At 42.1% G+C, this 19449-nt stretch overlaps 1 pseudogene; it reads right to left on the bottom strand.

Annotated features, from left to right (window-relative positions):
• Nucleotides 1–19449, bottom strand: part of LOC150068066 (olfactory receptor 7E178-like) — a 29060-nt pseudogene that overhangs the window by 279 nt on the left and 9332 nt on the right.

Genomic DNA, 19449 nt, shown 5'->3' with positions numbered 1-19449 from the left:
GTAAGAGAAAAGGATCCCTAAGATAGGAAGGAAACCGTATATGGTACCAAAATGTATTTAAAAAAATCATTTGTGAATGTGACCTTACAGGAAAGACCCAGGACTTGAGAGGGGTCACAGAAGAAACTTGGGATTTCCAATTCCTTGAAATCGGTCATCTGTAATGCCATCCACACATGCACCTCTCCTTCCAAGAAGCTGGCAAAAAGTGACAGCAGAACCAAGGAGACACAGAGATGAGGGTTCATGATGAGAGGGTAATTCAGAGGGTGACAGATGGCCACAAAGCGGTCATAGGCCATCGCAGTCAGAAGCATAACATCCATGCAACCAAAAATGAGAAAAACAGACATCTGGGTGAGGGAGCCTGCAAAGGAGATGGCTCTGCTGTGAGTCTAGATGTCCACCAGCATCTTGGGGACAGTGGTGGAGGTGAAGCAGATGTCAGACCAAGACAGAATGGAGAGGAAGAAGTACATGGGAGTGTGGAGGTGGGGGTCAGTAGTGACGGCCAGGATGATGAGCAGATTTCCGAGCACTGTGATCAGATACATGGACAGGAACAGCCCAAACAGTGTGGGTTGTAGCTCAGGGTCATCTGAGAGTCCCAAGAGATAAAATTCTGAGATGCGAGTTTCATTCTTCAGCCTAATGTTTATTAGACACCTTGATGTATAATGAAACCAATAATTAATGAGGAACTCAGAATTCTTCAATCATTTTGAATTTAAGTATTCATTGTTCATGACTATATCCCATCGATCATATTGTTAGTTGTCACAACCCCAATCATCCTTGATTTCTTCTCTTTCATTACTCCATTTTATGTATTCATTCTAAACTATGGTAGAATATTACAATATTCTTTTTCTTTACCAGTGCTGGCCCTTGAACTCAGAGCGTGAGTACTAGCCTTGGCCTTTCTCAAGGCTAGAGCTCTACCACTTGAGCCACAGCACCACTTCTATCTTTTCCTAAGTATGTGGTACTGAGGACTCCAATCCTGATCTTCATGCATGCTATGCAATCACTCTACCACTAGACCAAACTCCTGGCCCTTTACTGACTCTTCTTTTTAAAAAATCCATAAGCTGGTCATGGTGGCTCATGCCTGCAATCCTAGCTACTCAGGAGGCTGAGATCTGAGGATCACGGTTGAAAGAAAGCCCTGGCACTAAAGAATGTGAGACTCTTATCTCCAATTAATCACTAGAAAGCGGGAAGTGGCACTGTGGCTCCAGGGGAAAAACAATAGCCTTGAACTGAAGAGCTCAGGGACAGCACCCAGGCAAAGGGGTATGGTGGTAGTCTTGAGCTGAAGAGCCCAGAAACAGTGCCCAGACCCAGAGTTCAAGCCCCATGACAAAAAAAGATGAGGAAATTTCTTTTTATCCAACCTATAAAGTCATATAAGCTTTATTTTATCATAGGGAAATAGTAAAGTAGTGGGTACTGAATGAGAAAAAAATCTAGACATATGATATTTACAAAGGCTTTGTAAAATATAGAGGCCTGACTGTTCTAAATCTAATTTGACATAGTTAAACTTTAGAAAATAAAAATCTCCCTGGAGATTTATCATTGCTGGACTTTCTAATTTCTATTTTGGTTTTATTTCTGGTGTGTGTGTGTGTGTGTGTGTGTGTGTGTGTGTGTGTGTGTGTGTGTGTGTGTGTGTGCGCGCGCGCATGTGTATGTGTGTGCATGTGTGCATGCATACATGCATACATGCGTGCCAGTCCTAGGAATTCAAATCTAGACCTGGGCAATATTGCTGAGTTTTTCACGCCCAAGGGTAACATTCCTCCACTTGAGTCCCAAATTCACTTTTTGTGAGATCAGACTCTCACAGATTTTGCTGCTCAGGCTGGCTTTGAATCTCTATCCTCAGAATGCAGTCTTCTGTGTAGCTAACATAATTTGTGAACCACCAGGACTGGGAGTAAAAATACAGATATTTTCTCCCCTTCCCTTTAGTATTTCAAATAAACAAATAAACACATATATATAATATACTAGGTAACAGAGTCAGAAACAGTAACAATATAACATTAACCATGAAGGCAGAAAAAAAGGTAAGAGAAATAACATAGTACATTTAGAACAACAATCACACAAGATAATCCTCTCGTTTCCATTTTTTAACTCTTTGCATTTGTCTAATAAATCAAGACATGATAGGTGCCTCTCTGTGTGTTAATTCCAGGATTTTAGAAATATATATCTTAGCAAGACTTTCCAGGGATGTGGACAATGGAAGTCTATATCTAGTGGCTGTATTCCTTCTGTTCTGCCATCTATCTGGCCTATTGCCTTCTCTACAGTAAATTCAAAGTGATGGTCCTTTCTTTCAAGAAAACAAATCAATATCTTCTTCCTAGATATTAGAAACATTCAGGCTTCCATTGGCTGCTTTCTAAGATCTTTACAAAGGCATCCTTCCAAAACTGCATATTCTATGTCAAAAAATGACAGGAAGAGAGATTCAAGAGTCCCCTTTTGTGCTTTTTTTCACCATTTTTACACAACCTACCTAAGAATGGTGTGTTCACCCCTATTTTATAACATAACTTTGCAGACTACACCACAACCAAAACACCGAAATAGATCTTAACTCAGATCTTAACTCTTAATTCTATAACCTTCCCCCAAAGAAGACATAACCTTCACATTTCCGATTACTTATCATCAAAATGGTGAAATACTTACAATTGTCCCACTCTCTAGTTAAGGATACAAGGCTGTGTTTCCCCTAAATAAAGGCCCCTCGGGAAGAGAAGGAAGATGGCGCTGAGACAATAGGGACGCTGCCTACCTCTTTCTCACAAAAAGAGAGAACCAGGGATTCCCACGAGCCAACTACCTAAAGAAATCCACAACAACAAACTCATAAAGCAACGGAGAAGGACCCAAACCGAAAAAGAAATCTAGATAAAGCTTACATCCAACTTTCTCAAAGAATTCGGAATACGAGGACCCCTCCCCCACCTCTCGTCGCCGGATCCAAGCCACGAAAGCCTCAGAAAGCGCCAGCTGGCGCCGGCTCCAAGCCGCGAAAAGCGGCTGTGGGTGCCGGCTCCATGCCGGAAAAGCGCCAGCGGGCGCTGGCTCCAAGCCACGAAAAGCGGCGGCAGTGGAGGGCGCCATGCCGGGAGCCCAACTGCTGCAGAAACCAGCACAGAACCAGGCCAGCGAACGGCACAAGCAGCGGAACCCAGATGTGGAACCAGAACAGCAAGCAGTGGAACCCAGACACAGAACACAGGTGGCAGCGGAGACCCAAGGGGAGTGAAAGACTCCCCACCACCATGGATCACCCGCAGAGAGACGCAGAGGTATGAGTAATACAGTGAGTCCCCAAACACATCGGGAAAGCAGAGCGGGTGCCAAGCAATAGAACTTAAATCAGACCCCTCCACCCCGCCCGAGAAAGACTGGCAGGAGCAGGGGGGCAAGGAATTTAGAATCCTGTCCCTTCCCTCAACAGCCCCCTCCCTCAGGACAGTGACTGGAGATTGACAGGTGGGCTACCTAAGACCCAGCACCCCACCAAGGGAGGAGGGGCTGTCCCAACTCCCACCCGCCCAAAGGGCTCAACCCCCAGCCCTCTGACTGGAGACTGACAAGTGGGCGGACCCTAAGACTCAGCAACCCACCAGGGGAGGCAGAGCTGTCCCAGCTCCCACCCGCCCATCAGGCTCCTCTCCCAGGCCACCGGATCTGGAGAGTGGAGGGCACTGGGACCCTGCCATAAAACAGCGGGTAGGGGGTGCGGGAAAATAGAAGCCAGCATCTGCCCCCCCTCAATTCTTGAGCGGGGCATCCTCCAGCTGGGAATCCTGAGCAAGACAGCACTGAGGAGCCCCCCACAGTAACAGACTCTGACAAAGCAGTGGAAACACAGCAGGGATCTGAAGGGCCAACCAGAAGCCAAGCTCCTCTTCTGAGAATCAAAAAGGCGTGGCTCCGCCCTTGGAGCCCACATCCCCAGCTGGGCCCCGCCCCTGGGAAGAGAGGGGTCTCCTGCTGGTCCTGCTGAGAGCTCCTGAAACTCTCAATCCCCAGACCCTTGGTTTGGGGCCGCCCCTGGCAGCAGCACAGGAAAACGTCCACCAACCGCGCTCAGACGGAAGCTCGCAGATCCATTCCATGGTCCACTGTGAGGCCACTGGTTGGGCTAAGAGCTACTCGTATAGCAACATATAAGTTTTATTCTAATACTCTCCAAACTTTGTACTCAAATACACTACCTACTCACCAACTTAGGTCAGTTATCCTTACACTATACCTATTCTTCATTACTACAATATTCTTACACTCCTACGTTGATCCTCTTGAACCTCCCCTGACCTCTCTCATTCTATTTTTCTATCTCTGGACCTCTGTTCGTCTTTCAGCCCTTATACTGCATGGATCTACCCTTGATGGCTGTTGAGCAATACTGTATATCTAGGTGTTTAATTATTTTCTAGGCTCAGAGGTTCTTAAAGACAATAGAGATTGGATTGAGAGGCTTATTGTTTTGGATATAAATCGCTTATCAGTGGATGTATTAGACTGGTTGGTAACTTCACAAAAAGAAAGAGTGGTAACACCAATCAAAACTTGTGAACATCTAGTGTCTGCCAGCTACAGAGGTCTAGGTTGGTTATATCTGAAAAACTATAATTGTGTTTACTATTAATCTTGCTCCCAGTTTCAAATGGGCAGAACAAGAAACTCAGGAAAAAATGTCAAATCAAGAAACAACATCCCCCACCCAATGTAAACAGACAATGGAACAGTCACTGGCAAACCTAGAGGAGAGTCTTCCAAGTGCTATACAAATGCAATTGATAAACATCATTAATGAAAAATGTGAAAATATAAAGAAAGAGATAAGGGAGGAAGCAATAGTTGAACAAGAGGAAACCATAAACAAGGTGATAAATAAAAAAGAATAAGCCATAAAGGAGGCCATAATAAAGGTTTTTCAAAGAAAGATGGATAAATTCATAGAATCCACAAATAAAAAGGTGACCGAACTCCAGCAAATATTCAAAGAAAATAAAGCTACTGAGCTAACCACTCAAATGGAAATCAAGGAGCTAAAGAAATCCATACATGATTTAAAAGAAGAGATGCAAGGCATCAAAAATGAGCAATTAGAAGCAAGGGAGATGAAAAATAAAGTAGATAGCTTTGATAGCAGGTTAGATAATGCAGAGGAGAGTATTTCCGGGGCTGAAGATAATTTAGTTATTATAGAGAAAGAACAGAAAATGAGTCAATCCAAATTTAGGAATAATGAGAGAGCCCTTCAGGAGGTCCAAGATACAATTAGGAAGCCTAATTTAAGGCTAATTGGTATTGAGGAGGGCATGGAGAAAGAGGTCAATGGTATGGGAAATATACTTCAGGGAATCATCTCAGAGAATTTCCCAAATATCCAGAAGGGCAGACCCATCCAGATACAAGAAGCTTTTAGAACCCCAAACAGACCTGACCAGAAAAGAACATCTCACCGCCACATCGTAATCCGAACTGGATCAGTAGAAACCAAAAAAAGGATCCTAAAGGCAGCCAGGGAAAAGGGTTCAGTAACCTATAAAGGAAAACCAATCAGAATAACCCCAGATTACTCAGCAGAGACCATGCAAGCAAGAAGTGACTGCAAGCATATATGTCATGCACTTAAGTCGAATAACTACCAACCAAGAATACTGAACCCAGCTAAGCTCTCATTCATAACTGAGGGAACAATAAAAACATTCCATTCCAGGGAAAAGCTGCAACAATATGTCGCAACAAAACCAACACTACAGAGAATTCTGAAAGATGTCCTATACATAGAAAACCAAAATAAATACAATATAGGGAAAGAAATGGCACCTAAACAGCATACCACCTAAGGACCACAAGAACTGTCAAGACACAGGCCCAAATTAAAGCTTTTAAAAATGGTAGGACCTAATAAATATCTCTCAATCCTAACTCTCAATATCAATGGACTCAACTCTCCAATTAAACGGCATAGGCTGTCTAGTTGGATCAAAAAGCAAGAGCCATCGTTCTGCTGTCTTCAAGAGACACATCTTACCCAAAAAAACAAGCATCTTTTGAAAGGGAGAGGTTGGAATAAACTCTATCAAACTAATGGCCCCCATAAACAGGCTGGAGTTGCCATCCTCATATCAGATAAAATAGACTTCAAACCAAAATTACTAAGAAAAGACAAAGAAGGTTACTACATACTACTAAAGAGATCCTTCCTCCAGGAAGACATAACGATCCTAAATATTTACACACCCAATCCCGGAGCTCCGAACTTCATCAAGCAAACTTTACTTACACTGAAACCATACATAGATCGAAATACAGCGATTGTCGGTGACTTCAACGCACCACTCTCACCTATGGACAGATCAACAAGGCAAAAAGTCAACAGAGAAACCTTAGAACTGAACAACTATATAGACCAACTAGATCTAACAGACATCTGCAGAATATTCCACCCAGCAACAACACAATATACGTTTTTCTCAGCAGCACATGGAACATTTTCCAAAATAGATCACATCTTAGGCCATAAAACAAACCTGGACAGATTCAGAAACACTGAAATTATTCCATGCACATCTCAGACCACAAAGGCATCAAACTGGAACTGAACACACATCTCCACCAACGAAAACCCTGTAACTCATGGAGACTGAACAACACATTGTTGAATCACCAATGGGTCACCGAAGAGATCAGAACAGAAATCCAACAGTTTATGAAATTTAACAGTAAGGAGCACACAAAATACCAACTCCTTTGGGACACAGCAAAGGCAGTACTCAGAGGAAAATTTATAGCGCTGAGACCTACAACAACAAGTTGGAAAAATTACAAACCAACAAGCTAATGTCTCACCTAAAGCTCCTGCAAAAAGAACAACAAACCAACCCTAATCCCAGTAGAAGAAAGCAAATAATTAAAATCAAAGCAGAATTAAATGATTTGGAATCCAAAAAAAACTATAGAAAGAATCAACAAAACAAGGAGTTGGTTCTTTCAAAGAATTAACAAAATTGACAAGCCCTTAGCAAATCTTACCAAAAAAAAGAAGAGAGCATATCGAAATAAACAAAATCGCAGATGAAAATGGTAATATCACGACAGAAATTACCAAGATCCAGAATGCCATGAGGGAATACTTCTCAAATCTTTACGCCAACAAATTTGAGAATCTAGATGAAATGGATGAATTCCTAGCCAATATTAACATACCCACACTGAACCAAGAAGAACTAAGGCAACTCAACAGACCTATTTCAAGCTCTGAAATAGAAATGGCAATTAGAGAACTTCCACCTAAGAAAAGCCCAGAGCCAGATGGATTCACAGCTGAATTCTACAAGGTCTTCAAAGCAGAGCTCACACCAATACTCCTCAAGCTCTTCAACGAAATTGAAAATGAAGGTTCCTTACCAAACTCATTCTATGAAGCCAGTATAACCCTCATCCCCAAACCAGACATAGATTCATCAAAGAAAGAGAACTATAGACCTATATCTTTGATGAACATCAATGCAAAACTTCTTAACAAAATACTGGCCAACCGTCTACAACAACTCATCAAAAAAAATTATACACTATGATCAAACTGGATTCATCACAGGGAGGCAAAGCTGGTTCAACATACGCAAATCAATTAATATAATTCAACACATCAACAGGAGCAAGGACAAAAATCACATGAGTGTCTCAATAGACGTGGAAAAGGCATTTGACAAGATCCAACACCCCTTTATGTTAAAAGCTCTGGAGAAACTAGGAATCCATGGAACATTCCTCAATGTAATAAAGGCTGTGTATGAGAAACCTACTGCTAGTATTACACTTAATGGTGAAAATCTAAAGCCATTCCCTCTAAAATCAGGAAGGAGACAAGGATGCCTACTCTCCCCACTACTCTTTAACATAGTACTAGAATTCCTAAGCAGTGCAATAAGGCAAGAAGCAAGCATAAAGGGGATCCAAGTAGGGAAAGAGGAAATAAAACTATCCCTCTTTGCAGATGACATGATTCTGTATTTAAAGAATCCTATAGACTCTACTCCCAAGCTCCTTGAGCTGATTCAAAGCTTTGGAAGAGTAGCAGGCTATAAAATAAACCCTCAAAAATCAACTGCCTTCCTTTATGCCAACAGTGAGAGGAACGAGGCAATAATCAGGAAAGCAACTCCTTTCACAACAGCCTCAAAGAAAATAAAGTACCTAGGAATTAGCTTAACTAAGGATGTAAAGGACCTTTTTGACGAAAACTTTAAAACCCTAAAAAAGGAAATTAAAACAGAACTAAGGAAATGGAAAAACCTCCCATGCTCCTGGATTGGAAGAATCAACATTGTGAAAATGACAATCTTGCCAAGAGCTATCTACAAATTCAATGCAATACCCATCAACATTCCAATGTCATTCTTTAAAGAAATAGAAGAGGCAATCCAAAATTTCATATGGAATAATAAAAGACCCCGTATAGCAAAAACACTTCTTAGCAGAAAGAACAGCGCTGGAGGAATTTCAATTCCAAACTTTAGACTCTATTACAGAGGAATAATTCTCGAAACAGCTTGGTACTGGCACAAGAACAGGTCTGAAGACCAATGGAATAGAACTGAGGACCCAGATATTAAACCACAGACCTATGGCCACCTAATCTTTGACAAGGGAGCCAAAAAACAGAATGGAAGAAAGACAGCCTCTTCAACAAGTTGTGCTGGCAGAACTGGTTAAGCACCTGCAGAAAACTAAAGCTGGATCCCTCTTTGTCACCTTGCACTAGAACTAACTCCAAATGGATCAAAGACCTGGAGGTAAAAGCTGACACACTGAAAACTCTACAGGAAGGAATAGGAGATACACTAGGCCTCCTTGGCACAGGTCGAAACTTTCTTAATAAGGACCAAGAATCACAACAAATCAGAGAAAGGCTGGATAAGTGGGACTGCATTAAACTGCAGAGCTTTTGTATGGCAAAGGACATAGCTAGTAAACTAGTCAGGAAGCCTACAGAGTGGGAGAAGATCTTCACCAACCAAACAACGGACAAAGGCCTCATATCTAAAATATATCAACAACTCAAAAAATTGAATCACTCCAAAACTAACCTCCAAAGTAACAACCATCCCATTAAAAATGGGCCAAAGACTTAAAGAGAGTCTTCTCTGAAGAAGAAAGAAAAATGGCCTATAGACACATGAAGAAATGCTCAACATCTCTGGTCATAAAAGAAATGCAAATCAAAACAACTCTAAGATTCCACCTCACTCCAGTTAGAATGGCCAGGATCAGGAAATCGAATGACAACAGACCTTGGAGGGGATGTGGCCAGGAGGGATCACTACTACACTGTTGGTGGGAGTGCAAACTCGTTCAACCACTATGGAAAGCAGTGTGGAAGTGCCTCAAAAGGCTAAACATAGAACTCCCCTATGACCCAGCAATTCCACTACTTGGCATTTACCCAACCACCCAGAAACAAGGACATACTAAACCCACTAGCACAACAATGTTCATTGCAGCACTATTCACCATAGCAAAGATATGGAAGCCACCCAGATGTCCCTCAGTTGATGAGTGGATCAACAAGTTGTGGTATTTGTACACAATGGAATTCTATGCTGCTGTCAGAAAGAATGACATAGCCCCATTTGTTAGGAAATGGAAAGACTTAGAAAAAATCCTATTAAGTGAAGTAAGCCAGACTCAAAGGAACTTAGGCTCAATGGTTTCCTCATTCGTCATAATCAGTAGAAACCTTGGGCTCTACTAGCAGAGATCTGTAATAGAGCAAAATCTTGATACATAAGGCCATATAGTATGAAGCTAATTGAAAGGACCTCCAGGATATCAAAACAAAAGCCATATAATGAATGATTGTTGTCCTTAATGTACTATGTTGTCTCTCATCTCCTTTGCTGTCCCTTGGTTATCTCATATTGTTATAGTATCTCACTTTGTTATCTGATATATTGAATTTATTTGTATTCGGTTATTTGAAATTTGATAGGGAAGGGGGGAAAACCAAGACCGTTGGGGGGTGTGGGAGGGGGAGGAAATGTGTACCAAGACATGTGAAAGGGTATCAATGTATGTGAATTAATGCACCTTCTATCTGGCAAATATCATGTAACCCTTTTACTAATTACAATAAAAAATGCAAAAAAAATAAATAAATAAAAGAAAGGCCACCTCTCAGTCACAAGGAAAGTTAGAGAAAGCATGCTGGCATGACCAGTATGGTGGTGCTCTCTACTTACTGGGCAGAGCTGCTTCTCTCTTGGGTCATGACTATCAAGTACAAATCAAAAGGTCCCTCCAAGCCTGCAGTCTAATGCGATCTGCCTACGCCTCCTAATCCATTATGAATATGGAGATACAGGAGAAATTCCAGAGGCAGGACACGAGCTTGGACATATTTATGGAGCTGTCTGATAATTGTCTCTCCTATGGTCTTGGACTATCAATTCACAGAGCTCACACAATTACACAAATTGGTCCAAAGCATCCAAATCTCAGTGGACTCAGCAGCATCAATGAAGGGGAGAAGTGTCCAAAACACTATTTTAGGCTCTTCCTAAGCAAAGTTTGTCCATTCTGTGCATACGTGACAGGACCACATGCAAGGCCAACGGTAGAACATGCAGCAATACAATTCCATATTGTAAACCCTCTGAACACTTCCGGGATAATTTAGCCAAAGAAATGTCTTGAATACGACAGAAGGAAGATGGCGCCGAGACAATAGGGACGCTGCCTAGCTTTCTCTGACAAAAAGAGAGAACCAGGGAGTTCCACGAGCCAACTATCTAAAGAAATCCACAACAACAAACTCAAAAAGCAACGGAGGACTCAACCGGAAAAGAAATCCAGATAAAGCTCACATCCAACTTTCTCAAAGAATTCGGAACGCGAGGACCCCTCCCCCACATCTCGCCCAAAGCCGCGGAAAGCCGCGTAGGACCAAGCCGCGAAAAGTGGCTTGAGCGGGCACCGGCTCCACGCAGGGAAAGCGGGGGCGGGCACCGGCTCTAATCCACGAAAAGCGGCGGCAGTGGAGTGCACCAGGCTGGGAGCCCAACGGCTGCAGAAACCAGCACAGAACCGGGCCAGCGAACGGCGGAAGCAGAAGAACCCAGACACGGAACCAGAACAGCAAGCAGCGGAACCCAGACACAGAACACAGGCAGAGGTGGAGACCCGAGGGGAGTGAAAGACTCCTCACCACCGTGGAGCACCCGCAGACAGACGCAGCGGCGTGAGTAATACAGCGCGTCCCCAAACACATTGGGAAAGCCGAGCGGGTGCCAAGCAATAGAACTTAACTCAGACCCCAACACCCCGCCCGAGAAAGACTGGCGGGAGCAGGGGGGCAAGGAATTTAGAATCCTGTCCCTCCCCTCAACAGCCCCCTCCCTCAGGCCATTGACTGGAGATTGACAGGCGGGCTACCCATAAGACCCAGCACCCCACCAAGGGAGGCAGGGCTGCCCCATCTCCCACCCGCCCAACGGGCTCAACCCCCAGCCCTCTGACTGGAGACTGACAAGCGGGCGGACCCTAAGACTCAGCACCCCACCAGGGGAGGCGGAGCTGTCCCAGCTCCCACCCGCCCACCAGGCTCCTCACCCAGGCCACTGAATCTGGAGAGTGGAGAGCTTTGGGACCCTGACTTACAAAAGTGGGTAGGGGGTGCGGGTAAATAGGAGCCAGCATCTGCCCCCCCTCAATTCTCGAGCTGGGCATCCTCCAGCTGGGAATCCTGAGCAAGACACCACCGAGGACCCCCCCCACAGTCACACACTCTGACAAAGCAGTGGAAACACAGCAGGGATCTGAAGGGCCGACCAGCAGCAAAGCTCCCCTTCTGAGAACCAAAAAGGCGTGGCTCCACCCTTGGAGCCCACATCCCCAGCTGGGCCCCGCCCCTGGGAACAGAGGGGCCTCCTGCTGGTCCTGCTGAGAGCTCCTGAAACTCTCAATCCCCAGACCCTTGGCTTGGGGCCGCCCCTGGAAGCAGCACAGGAAAACGTCCGCCAACCGCGCTCAGACAGAAGCTCGCAGATCCATCCCATGGTCCACAGTGAGGCCACTGGTTGGGCTAAGAGCTAGTCGCGCAGCAACACATAAGTTTTATTCTAATACTTTCCAAACTTTGCACTCAAATACTCTACCTACTTACCCCCTGACCTCTCTCATTCTATTTTTCTATCTCTGGACCTCTGCTCCTCTTTCAACCCTTATACTGCATGGATCTACACTTGATGGCTGTTGAGCAATACTGTATATCTAGGTGTTTAATCATTCTCTAGGCTCAGAGGGACATAAAGACAATAGAGATTGGATTGAGAGGCTTATTGTTTTGGATATAAATCGCTTATCAGTGAATAATTAGACTAGTCGGTAACTGCACAAAAAGAAAGAGTGATAACACCAATCAAAACTTGTGAACATCTAGAGTCTGCCAGCTACAGAGGTCTAGGTTGGTTATATCTGAAAAACTATAATCGTGTTTAGTATTAATCTTGCTCCCATTTTCAAATGGGCAGAACAAGAAACTCAGGAAAAATGTCAAATCAAGAAACAACATCTCCCACCTCCCCCACCCAATGTAAACAGCCAATGGAACAGTCACTGGCAAACCTAGAGGAGAGTCTTCCAAGTGCTGTGCAAATGCAATTGATAAACATCATTAATGAAAAATGTGAAAATATAAAGAAAGAGATAAGGGAGGAAGCAATAGTTGAACAAGAGGAAACCATAAACAAGGTGATAAATAAAAAAGAATAAGCCATAAAGGAGGCCATAATAAAGGCTGTTCAAACAAAGATGGATGAATTCATAGAATCCACAAATAAAAAGGTGACGGAACTCCAGCAAATGTTCAAAGAAAATAAAGCTACTGAGCTAACCACTCAAATGGAAATCAAGGAGCTAAAGAAATCCATACATGATCTAAAAGAAGAGATGCAAGGCATCAAAAATGAGCAATTAGAAGCAAGGGAGATGAAAAATAAAGTAGATAGCTTTGATAGCAGGTTAGATAATGCAGAGGAGAGTATTTCCAGGGCTGAAGATAATTTAGTTATTATAGAGAAAGAACAGAAAATGAGTCAATCCAAATTTAGGAATAATGAGAGAGCCCTTCAGGAGGTCCAAGATACAATTAGGAAGCCTAATTTAAGGCTAATTGGTATTGAGGAGGGCATGGAGAAAGAGGTCAATGGTATGGGAAATATACTTCAGGGAATCATCTCAGAGAATTTCCCAAATATCCAGAAGGGCAGACCCATCCAGATACAAGAAGCTTTTAGAACCCCAAACAGACCTGACCAGAAAAGAACATCTCACCGCCACATCGTAATCCGAACTGGATCAGTAGAAACCAAAAAAAGGATCCTAAAGGCAGCCAGGGAAAAGGGTTCAGTAACCTATAAAGGAAAACCAATCAGAATAACCCCAGATTACTCAGCAGAGACCATGCAAGCAAGAAGTGACTGCAAGCATATATGTCATACACTTAAGTCGAATAACTACCAACCAAGAATACTGAACCCAGCTAAGCTCTCATTCATAACTGAGGGAACAATAAAAACATTCCATTCCAGGGAAGAGCTGCAACAATATGTCGCAACAAAACCAACACTACAGAGAATTCTGAAAGATGTCCTATACATAGAAAACCAAAATAAATACAATATAGGGAAAGAAATGGCACCTAAACAGCATACCACCTAAGGACCACAAGAACTGTCAAGACACAGGCCCAAATTAAAGCTTTTAAAAATGGTAGGACCTAATAAATATCTCTCAATCCTAACTCTCAATATCAATGGACTTAACTCTCCAATTAAATGGCATAGGCTGTCTAGTTGGATCAAAAAGCAAGAGCCATCGTTCTGCTGTCTTCAAGAGACACATCTTACCCAAAAAAACAAGCATCTTTTGAAAGGGAGAGGTTGGAATAAACTCTATCAAACTAACGGCCCCCATAAACAGGCTGGAGTTGCCATCCTCATATCAGATAAAATAGACTTCAAACCAAAATTACTAAGAAAAGACAAAGAAGGTTACTACATACTACTAAAGGGATCTTTCCTCCAGGAAGACATAACGATCCTAAATATTTACACACCCAATCCCGGAGCTCCGAACTTCATCAAGCAAACTTTACTTACACTGAAACCATACATAGATCGAAATACAGCGATTGTCGGTGACTTCAACGCACCACTCTCACCTATGGACAGATCAACAAGGCAAAAAGTCAACAGAGAAACCTTAGAACTGAACAACTATATAGACCAACTAGATCTAACAGACATCTGCAGAATATTCCACCCAGCAACAACACAATATACGTTTTTCTCAGCAGCACATGGAACATTTTCCAAAATAGATCACATCTTAGGCCATAAAACAAACCTGGACAGATTCAGAAACACTGAAATTATTCCATGCACATCTCAGACCACAAAGGCATCAAACTGGAACTGAACACACATCTCCACCAACGAAAACCCTGTAACTCATGGAGACTGAACAACACATTGTTGAATCACCAATGGGTCACCGAAGAGATCAGAACAGAAATCCAACAGTTTATGAAATTTAACAGTAAGGAGCACACAAAATACCAACTCCTTTGGGACACAGCAAAGGCAGTACTCAGAGGAAAATTTATAGCGCTGAGACCTACAACAACAAGTTGGAAAAATTACAAACCAACAAGCTAATGTCTCACCTAAAGCTCCTGCAAAAAGAACAACAAACCAACCCTAATCCCAGTAGAAGAAAGCAAATAATTAAAATCAAAGCAGAATTAAATGATTTGGAATCCAAAAAAAACTATAGAAAGAATCAACAAAACAAGGAGTTGGTTCTTTCAAAGAATTAACAAAATTGACAAGCCCTTAGCAAATCTTACCAAAAAAAAAGAAGAGAGCATATCAAAATAAACAAAATCGCAGATGAAAATGGTAATATCACGACAAAAATTACCAAGATCCAGAATGCCATGAGGGAATACTTCTCAAATCTTTACGCCAACAAATTTGAGAATCTAGATGAAATGGATGAATTCCTAGCCAATATTAACATACCCACACTGAACCAAGAAGAACTAAGGCAACTCAACAGACCTATTTCAAGCTCTGAAATAGAAATGGCAATTAGAGAACTTCCACCTAAGAAAAGCCCAGAGCCAGATGGATTCACAGCTGAATTCTACAAGGTCTTCAAAGCAGAGCTCACACCAATACTCCTCAAGCTCTTCAACGAAATTGAAAATGAAGGTTCCTTACCAAACTCATTCTATGAAGCCAGTATAACCCTCATCCCCAAACCAGACATAGATTCATCAAAGAAAGAGAACTATAGACCTATATCTTTGATGAACATCAATGCAAAACTTCTTAACAAAATACTGGCCAACCGTCTACAACAACTCATCAAAAAAAATTATACACTATGATCAAACTGGATTCATCACAGGGAGGCAAAGCTGGTTCAACATACGCAAATCAATTAATATAATTCAACACATCAACAGGAGCAAGGACAAAAATCACATGAGTGTCTCAATAGACGCGGAAAAGGCATTTGACAAGATCCAACACCCCTTTATGTTAAAAGCTCTGGAGAAACTAGGAATCCATGGAACATTCCTCAATGTAATAAAGGCTGTGTATGAGAAACCTACTGCTAGTATTACACTTAATGGTGAAAATCTAAAGCCATTCCCTCTAAAATCAGGAAGGAGACAAGGATGCCTACTCTCCCCACTACTCTTTAACATAGTACTAGAATTCCTAAGCAGTGCAATAAGGCAAGAAGCAAGCATAAAGGGGATCCAAGTAGGGAAAGAGGAAATAAAACTATCCCTCTTTGCAGATGACATGATTCTGTATTTAAAGAATCCTATAGACTCTACTCCCAAGCTCCTTGAGCTGATTCAAAGCTTTGGAAGAGTAGCAGGCTATAAAATAAACCCTCAAAAATCAACTGCCTTCCTTTATGCCAACAGTGAGAGGAACGAGGCAATAATCAGGAAAGCAACTCCTTTCACAACAGCCTCAAAGAAAATAAAGTACCTAGGAATTAGCTTAACTAAGGATGTAAAGGACCTTTTTGACGAAAACTTTAAAACCCTAAAAAAGGAAATTAAAACAGAACTAAGGAAATGGAAAAACCTCCCATGCTCCTGGATTGGAAGAATCAACATTGTGAAAATGACAATCTTGCCAAGAGCTATCTACAAATTCAATGCAATACCCATCAACATTCCAATGTCATTCTTTAAAGAAATAGAAGAGGCAATCCAAAATTTCATATGGAATAATAAAAGACCCCGTATAGCAAAAACACTTCTTAGCAGAAAGAACAGCGCTGGAGGAATTTCAATTCCAAACTTTAGACTCTATTACAGAGGAATAATTCTCGAAACAGCTTGGTACTGGCACAAGAACAGGTCTGAAGACCAATGGAATAGAACTGAGGACCCAGATATTAAACCACAGACCTATGGCCACCTAATCTTTGACAAGGGAGCCAAAAAAATAGAATGGAAGAAAGACAGCCTCTTCAACAAGTTGTGCTGGCAGAACTGGTTAAGCACCTGCAGAAAACTAAAGCTGGATCCCTCTTTGTCACCTTGCACTAGAACTAACTCCAAATGGATCAAAGACCTGGAGGTAAAAGCTGACACACTGAAAACTCTACAAGAAGGAATAGGAGATACACTAGGCCTCCTTGGCACAGGTCGAAACTTTCTTAATAAGGACCAAGAATCACAACAAATCAGAGAAAGGCTGGATAAGTGGGACTGCATTAAACTGCAGAGCTTTTGTATGGCAAAGGACATAGCTAGTAAACTAGTCAGGAAGCCTACAGAGTGGGAGAAGATCTTCACCAACCAAACAACGGACAAAGGCCTCATATCTAAAATATATCAACAACTCAAAAAATTGAATCACTCCAAAACTAACCTCCAAAGTAACAACCATCCCATTAAAAATGGGCCAAAGACTTAAAGAGAGTCTTCTCTGAAGAAGAAAGAAAAATGGCCTATAGACACATGAAGAAATGCTCAACATCTCTGGTCATAAAAGAAATGCAAATCAAAACAACTCTAAGATTCCACCTCACTCCAGTTAGAATGGCCAGGATCAGGAAAACGAATGACAACAGACCTTGGAGGGGATGTGGCCAGGAGGGATCACTACTACACTGTTGGTGGGAGTGCAAACTCGTTCAACCACTATGGAAAGCAGTGTGGAAGTGCCTCAAAAGGCTAAACATAGAACTCCCCTATGACCCAGCAATTCCACTACTTGGCATTTACCCAACTATCCAGAAACAAGGGCATACTAAATCCACTAGCACAACAATATTCATTGCAGCACTATTCACCATAGCAAAGATATGGAAGCAACCCAGATGTCCCTCAGTTGATGAGTGGATCAACAAGTTGTGGTATTTGTACACAATGGAATTCTATGCTGCTGTCAGAAAGAATGACATCGCCCCATTTATTAGGAAATGGAAAGACTTAGAAAAAATCCAATTAAGTGAAGTAAGCCAGACTCAAAGGAACTTAGGCTCAATGGTTTCCCTCATTCGTCATAATCAGTAGAAACCTTGGGCTCTAATAGCAGAGATTTGCAATAGAGCAAAAGGCCATATATAAGGCCATATAATGTGAAGCTAATTGAAAGGACCTCCAGGATATTGAAACAAAAGCCATACAATGAATGATTGTTGTCCTTAATGTACTATGTTGTCTCTCATCTCCTTTGCTGTTCCTTGGTTATCCCATATTGGTATAGTATCTCACTTTGTTATCTGATATATTGAATTTATTAGTATTTGGATATTTGAAATTTGATAGGGAAGGGGGAAAAACCAAGGCTGGTGGGGCATGGGGGGGGGAGGGAAATGGGTACCAAGACATGTGAAAGAGTATCAATGTATGTGAATTAATGCACCTTCTATCTGGCAAATATCATGTAACCCTTTTACTAATTACAATAAAAAAAATAAAAAAAAAGAAACTCAAGGATAGCATTCAGACCATGAGTTCCAGCCCCAGGACTGGCACAAAAAAATTACCCAAATAAGCTGGGTGTGGTGGCTCACACCTGTAATCCTAGCTACTCAGGAGACTGAAATCTGAGGATCAAGGTTAAAATCCAGCCCAGGCACAAAAGAACCAGAGTCTCTTATCTCCAATTAACCTCTAGAAAATGGAAAGTGGGGCTTGGCTCAAGGGTAGAGAGGTAGCCTTGAGCTGAAGAGCTCAGGATTACAACGCCCAGGATGAGTTCAAGCCCCATTACCCATCAAAAAAGAACAATCTTGCAAAATGAAACCGTGGAGGCAAACGCGAACCACGTCAAGAAATACATTAAATTGTTGAAAAAATATTTATGTTCTTCCCACCTATTTTAATAAAAAGCATCCATCAGTTATACAAGAAGGTTCCATTTAACATGTCCACATGTGAAGATGACGTAGCATGATCAAAATCAGCTGCACAAGAACTCTCTCATCTGTTCCTCTTCTGAAATCAATCTCAACAAGCTTCATTGTCCCATTTTCACACATGTACATAAAAAGTATCAAGTCTTCCTTAAAGAAATAGAGATCTCTAATTTATCTGACAGCAAGTTCAAAATAACCATCTGAAAGACTTCCTAGGTGAGATCAGGAGTTTGGCCGAGTGGTAGCATGCTTGTCTACCATGAACAAAGACCCAGGTTTGATTCCTTGGTACCACATGCATAGAAAAATTCCAGAAGTGGTCCTGAGTCTCAAGTGGTAGAGCTCTAGTCTTGAGGAAGAGGCTCAAGGACAGTGCTCAGGCCCTGAGTTCAACCCCCACGACTGGAAAAAAAAAAGACCCAGCGAGGGGCTGAATACAAGTACACACAAACATCAAGAAAATGATGCCCTGAAGTCATAACTCCAACCAAGAATACTGTACCCAGCTAAGCTCTCATTCATAACTGAGGGAACAATAAAAACATTCCATTCCAGGGAAAAGCTGCAACAATATGTAGCAACAAAACCAACACTACAGAGAATTCTCAAAGATGTTCTATACATAGAAAACCAAATAAATGCAATATAGGGAAAGAAATGGCACCTAAACAGTTGCCGGGGCCAGCCGGCAGCAAACCAGGATTTGTAGATTGGGATTCCTGAAATAGGGGGCAAGGACTAGGAAAAAATACAAGAGAGACAAACAGATGGGGTTAAGGAGGCTACAGCCCAAATCAGGAGCCACAGCTTAAGAAGCCTGTAGCCCAGTTTATTTCCAGTTCTGATCTTAAATACACTTCTTTAAACTAGGGAACTGCCAGGGGCTACATTCGTACAAACAGTATCAAGTCTCAAATAGGTTGAATGAGAAGCTATCAA

This window comes from Megascapheus bottae, chromosome 1, assembly GCF_031878675.1.
Source record: "Megascapheus bottae isolate mThoBot1 chromosome 1, mThoBot2.hap1, whole genome shotgun sequence".
NCBI lineage: Eukaryota > Metazoa > Chordata > Mammalia > Rodentia > Geomyidae > Megascapheus > Megascapheus bottae.
Note: the sequence above shows the minus strand (reverse complement) of the source record. Positions and strands in the feature narration are given on the sequence as shown.